The sequence below is a fragment of the Hemitrygon akajei genome, chromosome 31, assembly GCF_048418815.1.
Source record: "Hemitrygon akajei chromosome 31, sHemAka1.3, whole genome shotgun sequence".
Lineage (NCBI taxonomy): Eukaryota > Metazoa > Chordata > Chondrichthyes > Myliobatiformes > Dasyatidae > Hemitrygon > Hemitrygon akajei.
In genome coordinates, this window is record NC_133154.1 from 36730656 (window position 1) to 36742870 (window position 12215).

Genomic DNA, 12215 nt, shown 5'->3' on the forward strand with positions numbered 1-12215 from the left:
ATGTCTGATTATGACAAGCTAAATGAATGTGCCTATTTTACATTAATATGTTTGCCCCGACAATTTACACTTGTTCAGCATCTTTGAAAAGGCGTCATTGAATAAAACATGATGCTGAACTGCATGAGGAGAGGTTAGGGCTGTGACAAAAAAAATTGAGGGGGTTCTGTTTTTTAGGGAAAAAAGGGGGAGAGGGAGGAGGGGAAAGAGAAGGGAAAAAGTTTATGGAGGGATTTCCTGAGTTTGGGTACCAGCAACTTGAGGAACAGACAGTAATTAAATTCAAACTAGAATCTTGTGTGTTGGAAAGGTTTACTATGAGTGGATTGACTGTAAGTGCATGTCAAATTAAAATCAAGCTCACCTTACTTATCCACATTCTCATCATGTTGGCCACATGATGAGTGAGGAAAGCTTAGCTGTGTTCTGGGAGAAGATTAAATACAGCTGTATAAGGAAACAGCTTGCAGCTGTCTGGGTGTGGATTGTTGGTGACGAAAGTCATGAGTGTTAGGGCATACCAGTGTTGGCATAGATACAGCTTTGCCATGAGTACAGAGCACAAGTCATTTAATGATAAGGTAATTGACTGGAATTTATTGATATTTGCTGGGTTGGGTTTAACCAGAAAGAGCTAGATAGACTTATTATTTTATTTAATGCACAGAATCCCATTAATTGTGAGATACTTGGGCAGCTTGACAAACCCTGGTTAGATCACACTTGGTTCAGTTCTGGTCACCTTATTATAGGAAGGATGTGGAAGCTTTCAAGAAGTTGCAGAAGAGATTTACCAGGACGAGAGAGCATGTATTCGGAGGATAGGTTGAGCAAGCTAGGGCTTTCCCTTTGGAAAGGAGGAGGATGATGAGTGGCAAGATGATAAGAGGCATAGATCAAGTGGACAGTCAGAGACCCCCCCCCCTCCCCCAGGGTGGAAATGGCTAATGAAGTGGGATAATTTGACAGTGATTGGAGGAAACTATAGTGGATTTGGTGTCGGGTAAGCTCTTTACACAGAATAGTGTATGTGAATAATGCCCTGCCAGTGGAGGGTGGTAGAAGCAGATAAAAATCATTTTTTAATTTAAAAAAACTTAAGATAGGCACATGGATGATAGAAAAATGGAGGGCTATGAGGGAAGGAAGGGTTAAAAGGTTGGCACAAAATTGTGGGCTCAATGCTCAAGTCTCCAGGGTGGGATCTGAACTCACAACCCTTTGTTTCAGAGGTTAATGAATTTACCCATGGCTAATGCCTGGCAACTCGATCACTATGTGTGAGCAGGACCGAAAGGCCAACCCTGATTTTCCTCAAAGTGGCCATTCCAGAAGATAGTTTAGAGCCCTGTCCGGGCCTGACTGTGGGAGATTTCAGCTCAGAGTAGCTGAGAAGGCCTGGCAGTTATTCAACATTGAGCCCTATATCATTGGACGTTCAGTGGAAGCAGTGACTTGTGATTCAACTCCCCAGATTCACAAAACCCACCCAGTAGGTAAGGTAATTACTACAAAGATTGGAATGATTCCTGGTCAAGTTTATTGTCATGTACACAAGTACGGTGAGTACAAGGACAATTAAAAAAACATTGCAGCATCATCACGTAGATCCTGAAAACACAGAACATAAATTATACACAAGTTAAGCACAACAATGAAGCCAAAGTGAGCCGCAACCAGTGATTTTTCTATAAAGGACAGAGTTTAACTACAGAGATCCACACTTAACAGATCATAGTTGACAATTAACTCACAGGTCTTGGCTGACACTGCATCTTTTATTTGTGCTGTTTCTCATTGTGGTCCTTGAGCCTGTGTGTTGATCACCTCCTTCTAGTATCCCTCCTTCTCTTTCTCCCACTGTCTACTCTCCTATCAGATCCCTCCTTTTTCAGCCCTTTACCTTTCTACCTACCTTCTCCAGCTTCTCACTTCACCTTCCTCCCTACCCACCTACTTTCCCCCTCGTGGCTTCACCTATCACCTTCTCGCATATACACCTTCCCCCTCCCCTACCATCTTATTCTAGTTTCTTTCCTCTTTCTAGTCCTGATGAAGGGTCTTTGATTGAAATGTTGACTCTTTATTCCTTTCCATGGATGCTGAGTTTCTCCAGCATATTGTCCTTGTCATTGCAGATCAGAGGTAACCTGTTAGCTCCAACCGTTCAGCACCTCACTGGAACAACACACACAAAATGCTGGTGAAACACAGCAGGCCAGGCAGCATCTATAAGGAGAAGCACTGTCGACGTTTTGGGCTGGGTCCTGACGAAGGGTCTCGGCCCGAAACGTCGACAGTGCTTCTCCTTATAGATGCTGCCTGGCCTGCTGTGTTTCACCAGCATTTTGTGTGTGTTGTTTGAATTTCCAGCATCTGCAGATTTCCTCGTGTTAGCTTTGTTCATAGTTTACCATTACCTCCTCAGACAAATTGTTCTCACCCATCTGTCATATTCTTCCTGCAGAGCATTAAACTAGTGAAACAATTGCTCGTTTTCCCCTTCAACTTCATCAACAATGACTATGCAGATTTAGTTTGGTTTGTCTGTTGCTAATCTTTGAACAACAGCCTAACTGCTTTAGGGAAATCCTTTTCACCAAAGCGATTTATGTTTGCTTCAGTTCTGCAGCATTTCACAGAGAAATAAAAATCCTTATCGCAGTAAACAGAAACACCAATGTGTCTGGTTTACATGTTAGCTGTACAATTCCTTCTTTAAGCCTTTCCATCATGCCTTACAATTACAATTTTATAACTTCACAAATAAAATATTCAATTCTACACCCAAGTGAATGTAGGGACTCCTTAATTTCACTAGGCAGAATTCACCCCGACTGTTAAAGGTTAAGCTCGCAGCGTACGTTGCATGTTATGTCATATGTTATTACATTTGAGGGGGGGGCTATTTTTCTTACATATTTACGATATCACCATGTGTTTGCTGGTAGAGTAAAATGTACGTTAGAAGTAATTACACTCGTGTCAATTTTTGTCAACACTCCTACATTAGTGACTCCGACACTCCTCCAGATGATTCCGGAGTGATTTTGCTCATCTTACAATCGTGACTGCAAACACCGTTGCTCTCAAGCTCCCTGAATTCTGGCAGGAACATGCTGCCATTTGATTCACTCAGGCAGAGGCCCAGTTCAGTGTGGGGAATCTTGCAAGATGACACAAAATATTACGTCGTTGCAGCATTAGACAGCTCTATGTCACCGGGGTGACGAGCGTCTTACAGCACCCCACGGAAGTCAGCAGGCATGAGACTCTTAAGCAACTCCTTCTAGAACTTTCCAAGTCTGAGCGCGGCTGTCAGCTCCTCTCACTGTCCGGCTTAGATGACTTCAAACCATTGGAGTTGATGGACCACATGTTGGCCCTCCTTGGCGGATATCAACTGTGTTTCATCTTCAGAGAGCTTTTCCTGCAACAACTACCAGGCAAGGTGCAGTCAGCTCTGGCTGATTCTCACTAGAGCCCGGAGGTCTTTGAGGGGAGAAAGGCTGACGAGGTGTTTTCCGTCACCTAGGGCCTATGTGGCCATGCAGCTGGACGACTTTGCTGCCACCTGAACATGAGACACTCACAGCAATTCAACAACGGTCTCCTACCCTGTGCTTCTACCATGCGAGGTTTGGGCCAAGAGCTAACAAGTGTTGCCCAACTGAAGGTTCAAGGAGTTGGGAAACAGAACGGTTGGCACTCGTTCGCTGCTATGAGGGTCGGCAGGTCAGGCAGTTTGTTGTCCATTGCAGACTGTTACTGGGCATTGTTTCTTCTGTGACACGTGCAACTCAGCTGACCATCCTCCCACATCTAATTGGACATATGAAGTGGGAAATATGGACAGTCTCTTGAGGCTGCAAACAGCAGTGCCATCTGGACTCTTGGTAAGCGTGAGGTGGCGCTGTGCTTTAATGGGCAGAAGTTCTGCTGGAATTTTGTGTTGGTAGCACTGTCTATACCCCTGCCAGGGGACGACTTCCTCTGTGTCAACAGCCTTCTCGTTAATGTCCAGAACTGGTGCCTCGTCAACGCAGAGATTTTCTACTCACAATCTGGCACACTCAGCGCCACTGGCACTTCAAAGTTGTCCTTCGCCCTTTCCACCACTGACAAGTCCACCTTCTCCTCTACCTCTAAACATGGGGTGGAGCACCACATCCTCACCATTGGCTTGCCCATTCACGTCCATGCCAGGTGCCTCGATCTGGAGAAGTTAGCCATCGCCAAGGCTGAGTTTGATGCCATGGAGCACCTGGGCATCGTCAGGCGGTCTAGAAGTCCATGGGCTTCCCCTCTCCACATTGTGCAGGGGGCATCCATGTGGTGATTACCGCCGCCTCAACAACGTCATGGCTCCTGACCGAAACTCTAACCTGCACATCCAGGATTTCTCTGCCCACCTCACAGGGAAAATTATTTTCTCGAAGGTGGACCTCATTCATGGTTATCACCAGGTCCTTGTCCACCTAAGTGACATTCCTAAAACAGCTGTTATTACACTGTTTAGTTTGTTTGAGTTCCAAATGCCATTTGGCCCAGACCTGTCAGCGCCTCATTGACGTGTTCTCAGGGATTTGCCATTCCTATTTGTTTACCTAGACGACATTTTGGTAGCCAGCTCTTCTAGGGATGAACATCTCCTACACTGGAGAATCCTTCTCGAATGCCTTAGTCAGCACGGGCTTATTGACAGCCTGGCAAAGTGCCAGTTTTGACTATCTGTGATCCTCAGACACCACATCAATGCAGCAGGGGCAGTTTCTCTGCTGGCTAAAGTTGAGGCCATTAAGCATTTCCCTAGGCCAGTCACTGTTAAAGCCCGGCAGGAGTTTTGGGCATGGTGAACTTATATCACTGTTTCGTCATCAGAGCGGCTCAGCTCATACCCCCCTTCTACAAGGCCCCTAAGAGCAAATCATCCATGGACTGGATGGAGGACAGGTCCAAGGTGTTCCCAGATGTACTGATCACTCTCACCATGGAAGTGTTGGATTGTGGTGCATTGTTGGTCAATGGTGTTTGGCAGCCACTGGCCTTTTTTAACCACCAGCAAGTGCAAATACAGCATGTTCAACTGTAAGCTTCTCGGCTGGCCCTATTGTCCTGTTTATTATTTATTGTAATGCCTGCACTGTTTTTGTGCACTTTACACAGTCCTGTATAGGTCTGTAGTCTAGTGTAGCTTTCTCTGTGTTTTTTTTACATAGTTCAGTCTAGTTTTTGTACTGTGTCATGTAACACCATGGTCCTGAAAAACATTGTCTCATTTTTACTATGTACTGTACCAGCAGTTATGGTCGAAATGACAATAAAAGTGACTTGACTTGACTTGACTTGTACTTGGTACATTTTGCTTTCTCCTAGAAGCCATCTATTTACGGCTTTTGTGGATCGAAAGCCCTTAACATTCACCATGGCTAAGGTCTCTGAACTTTGGTCTGCTTGACAGCAGCACCATCTTCCTTTTATTTCAGAGTTCACCACAGATATCCCGCATGGTGCAGGGAAGCATAACCTTATGGCTGACTGCCTTTTCTGGTCCTTCACTGGTGCTGTCCATTTGGGTGTGGACTATACTCAGCTGGTGGCAGACCAGGTCTCGGACTTGAGCGGGCAGGCACTGCGTTCGACAGACACAATTGAAATGGGTGAACATTGCTCTTGGTGACAGTGGCATCTCACTACTGTGTGATGTGTCAACAGGACAACCCAGGCCAGTTGACCCACCCCGCACGAAAAAGAAAAAAAAACAACTTGCAAACCCCAAACTCTCCCACCCCGCAGAAACAAAACAGTGAAGATAGCAACAAATCTCCACCCCCACATCCGCACAGAAAAATTAGCAACAGTAACAAGCTCTGACCCCCTCATTCGCAAAAATGAACAGTAACTATAGGCACACACATACCTACACCTAACAGATCACTCACTCGCCAATTGGCCACAGGAAAGAAAACACCGAAAAACTGAAGGAAACTAATATAAAATACAGCCCAATCACATAAATTCGAGAACATCAAACAGCCCTTCCGTGACTCAGAACTTGCGCCCGGTTCGAAAACTTCTGTTGGGAGCAATTGCTGACGTTCTCTGCATTCACTTCAGTGGCCTCCATTGGGAACAATTGCTGACCCCTCCCGATTCACCTTGATGCTTCAATCTTCCTTGCTGCTTCGAGATGGAGTCGTTCATAACCCCATGTCCTACCTCTGATCTTTTCCACTACTCAGCTCGTGTTCTCAGTCCTTTTCGGGTCCATGTCTCTGATCTCTATGAGGCAGTTCTCTGGGCACACTAGAGCACTAGATCATTCAATTGAATGCCAAACTGCATGTCACAGGCTCCCACAGTTTCTGTAACACAAACAAGACAAAAAAGTACAAGCAGAAGGCATAGAAAAAAAGAAATAATTTCAGAGATTTGCTATCTGGAAGATGTCACCTGAGAATCGTTGTTCGCTTGGGCCATCTTGACCGCAAGGTCTCAAGATTTTAAGATTAGCTTTAGATTTATTTATCACATGTATCTCGAAACATACAGTGAAATGTGTCACTTGCATAAAATCACATCAAAGGATTGTGCTAGGCAGCCCTTTAGGGAGCCTTCCAGCGCCAACATTGCATTCCCACAACTCACTAACTTTAACCCTTGTATCTTTGAATGGGGAGAAACAGGAGTACCCAGATGGAACCCACGTGGTCACGGGAAGAATGTACAAATCCCTTACATTGTAAAAACTCTGATCTTTCAGCTGACATGCTGTAAAACTTTGCTCTAACCACTATACTACTGTGTTTTCCTCTGATCACCTGGAAAGACCATCTGCAGGTTTCCTTAAAGTGTCTCACTGCCTCGACTTAGAATTTTAACAATGGCCCTTCATTCAGCACTTGTTCTAAATCCTGGATCTCCCTGCCCAACAGGATGAGAGTCACAGAACAGAAACAGTAGAAGGCGGGACTTCACCCACTGACCCTGAACCTGTTCCATGTAGTCACACTCCCTTGTTTTCACCAAAAAGCCCCACAAATTCTTTCCTGTCATACTGAGCATCCTTTAATATGCCACAGTTAAATTTAGCAACACCATTTATCTCTTGTTGTTTTCAACAAGTGCCTTCATTTTATGTTCTTGATCCCTCCATTAATGGGAACAGTTTCTCTCTATCTACTGTCAATTCCTTAATGTTCTTTAAAGTCGTCTTCTAGATTCCCTCATAACCTCCTCCGTTCAAAAAACAATCCTAGCTTCTCCAGTCTCTCATTTCCTTCTCTACTGGTGTACAATGACTACAGTGTGTACCACTTACAAAATGCAGTTACATACTGCAGTTGTTCAGCCAGGCTGCCTCCCGGAGCTCCTTCTAAACCTGCAATCTCTAACACCAAGAAGGACAAGGTGGCGGCAAACCACAACTTGCAGCAGCCACTCCAGAGCTGATTATCTGTTATTTGTGAAGCGGGGTGCCATGCGCAATCATAAATGGATGAAAAATGGACGTGGGAGCACGGAGGAACATCGGGAAATCTCCAGGAAGGCCTTCTTCATTGCTGCTGCTGCTGTGAGGTCCGGGACTCTGCTGGGAAGAACAGGCCCCCAGTCCTTGGTCGCGTTGCCGATGGCCGTTGGCGGGGCCGTCTTAATATGCTCGGCAGAGGATGGTGCTCAGAGAAGCTGTGCCGGAGGGGATGGTTGGAGGCTCGGAGGTTCGACGGACTCGGAGTCCGCTGCGGTCAGGTCGCTTTCAGTGTGTGCTGCATCTGCGAGGCTGGGTTGGGCGGCACCGTGCAAGTCCATAGCGGGGGTATTCCCTTCTGCCGCCGACGTGAGATGACAAGTCTATTGGGACCCTGAGGACTTCTGGAAACTGTGTGGTGGTTTCTTTTGAACTTATAGTCTTTTAACATCTTTGGACTATTTTTACTGTGCCCATGGTCTGTTTTTTTTTATCAACTATGCTATTGTTTGCACTGTTGTAACTATATGTTGTAACTATGTGGTTTTGTGCAGGTCTTGTAGCTTTAGTTTTTGGTCTTGTTTGTCTGGTGGGATTGGAGCTCCTTTCTGGGGAACGCGCTAAGATGGTAGCGCGATATTAATACGCAGCAGCCTCTCCGGACTCTGGATTGGGGATTGCCAAACGTTATGTAGATTTTCTGGTGTAGTCTGTTTTGTCATGTGTTTTTGTGATAACATTCTGGAGGAATGTTGTCTCATTTTTTAACTGCCTTACATTTGTGGTTTCTAAATGACAATAAACTGAATCTGAAGAAGAAGGAGAAAGCCCTTAACTCCAAGTGGAGTCATCGGGGCACCATCGTTATGGTGTTTTGTTTTTTTAGCAGACTTTCTTATTTTTACAAGGCTGAGTTGCTAGCTCGACGCTTAACCCAGCCCGGATGGAAAGCGTGCAAGGGAGCCGGCTGGATTCGAACTCCTTGCTCTGAAGTCTGGCGCTGATGCCACTACCAGCTAGCTGGACAAGAGGTAAACGGGAGCACCACCACTGGCAGGTCCAAGATGTGTACTGTCCTGACTTGTAATTATATTGGTGGAGACTTAGCACCCTCTGACTAAATTAATTTCTCCTGAAGTCATGCCCTCTTGTTCTGGACTCCCCTACCATGGGAAATAACTTTGTCATATCTAATTTGTTCAGGCCTTTTAACATTTGGAATGTTAGATTCCGCCCCCCCCCCCCCCCATTCTCCTAAACTCCAGGGAATACAACCCAAGAGCTGCCAGATGTTCCTCATATGGTAACCCTTTCATTCCTGGAATCATTTTTGTGAATCTTCTCTGAACCTCCTTAATTGTCAGTATATCCTTTCTAAAATAAGGAGCCCAAAACTGCACATAATACTCTGTGTAGTCTCACGAGTGCCTTATAAAGCCTCAACATCACATCCCTGCTCTTAACACAAAGTATACTGCAGATGCTGTGGTCAAATCAACCCTAATGCAAGCTGGATGAACTCAGCAGGTTGGGCAGCATCCATTGAAATGAGCAGTCAACATTTTGGGCCGAAACCCTTCGTCAGGACTGAAGAAGGAGGGGGCAGGGGCCCCATAAAGAAGGTGGGGGGAGGGTGGAAAACCAATCAGAGGAAAGATCAGGGGGTGGGGGAGGGGATAGGCAGGAGAGGTGAAGAAGGAATCTAAGGGGATAGCACTATGGGTAGTAGAAGAAGGCAGAATCATGAGAGAGGTGATAGGCAGCTAGAAGAGGAGACAGAGTGAAACTGGGATGGTGGAAGGGAGAGGGAGGAAATTACCAGAAGTTGGAGAATTCGATGTTCATACCAAAGGGCTGGAGACTACCCAGACGGTATATGAGGTGTTGCTCCTCCAGCCTGAGTTTGGCCTCATCATGGCAGTAGAGGAGGCCATGTATGGACATATCCGAATGGGAATGCGAAGCAGAGTTGAAGTGGGTGGCAACCGGGAGATCCTGTCTGTTGTTGCAGACGGAGCGGAGGTGCTCGACGAAGCGGTCCCCCAATATGCGTCGGGTCTCGCTCATCCCTGCTCTTATATTCTATACCTCTAGAAATGAATGCCAACATTGCATTTGCCTTCTTCACAACCAACTCAACCTGAAGGTTAACCTTTAGGGTATCCTGCACAAGGACTCCCAAGAACCTTTGCTTCTCTGCATTTTGAATTCTCTCCCATCTAAATAATAGTCTGCCCATTTATTTCTTCCACCAAAGTACATGACCATGCATTTTCCAACATTGTATTTCATTTGCCACTTATTTACCTATTCCTCTAAACTATCTAAGTCTCTCTTCAGGTTCTCTGTTTCCTCAACACTACCTGCTCCTCCACCTATCTTTGTATCATCGGCAAATTTAGCCGCAAATCCATGAATCCCAAGTCCAAATCATTGACATATATCGTAAAAAGCAGCAGTCCCAACACTGACCCCTGTGGAACTCCACTGGTAACGTGCAGCCAGCCAGAATAGGATCCCTTTATTCCCACTCTGTTTTCTGACAATCAGCCAATGCTCCACTCATGCTAGTAATTCCCCTGCAATTCCATGGGATCTTATCTTACCAACAGTCTCATGTGTGGCACCTTGTTAAAGACCTTCGGAAAATCTAAGTACACCACATTTATTGCATCTCCTTTGTCTACCCTGTTTGTAATTTCCTCAAAAAATTGCAGTAGGTTGGATCATGGCTGACCTGGCCATGGACTCCACCTACTTGTCTTTTCCCCTGTAACACTTAATTCCCCTACTATGCAAAAAATATATCCAACCTTGTCTTAAGGTAGCCTTAACAGTTTAATATGACTCTAGGGCTACACCAGGAAGCTTTGTACTGCATTAAGTCACTAGTATTTTCTCATTGGTTAACTTTTTTTACTATAGTATTGAATAAATATTTTCTATTTGGATTATTATTACTTTTTAATTAAAATACAATTTGTCTTACAGTACCTTGAAAAAGTATTCAGCCCCAAAACAATGATCACATTTTACTGTCCCATCTTCTAAATTTAAAGCATATTGAAGTAGGATATTTTTGAACTAACCTACAGAACATCATGTCAAATCCAATGAAAAATTACTAAACCTGTCAACTAAAAATTAGAAACCAAAATTGTGAGGCTGAAAAAATATTCATCCTTTGTAATTACTGTGCTAACTTTCCTCAGCTGCAATATACTGCATTACCTTCCCAACTCACCCAACTTAATGATGTAGAAGATTAGATGATCATCTGTTTTCAATGAATTCATAAGAATACCCCCTCTATCCCTAAGGTCCAACACTATAGTAGATTTTCACAGACCAAAACAAAATGAAGACAAGAACATTCAAGACAAGTCAGGGAAATGATAATAGAGAAGTACAAATCTGGGGAAGGGTACAAGACCATCTCGAAAGCAATGAACATACCTCAGAGCTCTGTGTAGTCCATCATGAAATCACAGCCACGTTGCCTAGGTCAGGCTGCCCCTCTAAACTTAGTCATCAGAGAAGAATGGTGCTTGTAAGAGAGACCACTGTGATGCCAACAGTCACTCTTAGTATGCTGCAGTTAGTGGCTGCAACTGGAGATGAAGTTTATGGCTCCACAATCTCTAAGGTCTTGCACAAAAAGGGTATTCATGGAAGAGTAGCAAGTAAGAAGCCCTGGCATTATAAAAAATACATATCCTTGCCCATAACAACTTTCATAGCATCACTTAGAAGATACTGTAAAGATCCTGGATAAAGAGTTTCTAGCCTCTGCCAGAAAGCTTAAAACTAGAGATGAAGTTTGTCTTTCATGACAACAACCCAAATCACACTGCCAAAATAACCATAAAACAGCTTCAAATAAAGAAAATTAGTGTCTTTGAGTTGCGTAGTTATAGAGTCCTAACCTTAACCTGATCAAACGTCACTAGCATGACCTCAAGATTCCTGCTGATCGCTGCTCCCTAACTAACCTGGCACAGCCCGAGCAATTTTTCGAGGAGGAATGGTCAAATCTTGCTCCATCATGTGTGAAGCTAATAAGACATCCAAAGAGACTATTGTTGGCTGTAATAGCTGTGAGAGGTGGTTGAACTAAGTACTGAGTAAATGAAGATGAATACAGTATATTTGAACTGCTTATATTTCAAGTTTTGAATTTTTAGTTTCTCATGCTTTTTGGCCTCTACTGTGGAAAAATCCTTGGTTCTAAATCTCATTTATGTGAACAAAGGGTTAGGGGCTGAATACTTTTACAAGGCATTGTATGACTATGGTAGAATAGTAGCTGTTCTGTGCTTGGCACCTTCTTTCTTCTCTTTAGATCCTCTCTTCAAGTAGATCCCTGTCACTATCTTGTTTCCGTTTTCCTTGTTCTATTAACTCTTCATAAAATGATTGTGAAGCAACTAGTTATAATGCCGCATTCCTGACTTCTAAAAGAACCTAGGAGTTAAACACCAGAATCCAACGATACCTTTTTGAAAGTCCACATCATTTCCAAAGTATGGTGCCCAGAACAGAACAATGCTACAATTGTGGACTAGCACTTCACATAGATACATCACGAGTCTTTTACTCTCGTATTCCTGTCCTCTATATTTATGAAACTTATCAAACATCTGCTTGCTTTCAGACATTTTCACCACCTGCCCTGTCTCTTTCAATTAACTTTGCATACTTGAGCTGTATATCTTCCCTCCTGAGAAAAAGAATGTTGTTCTCTCAA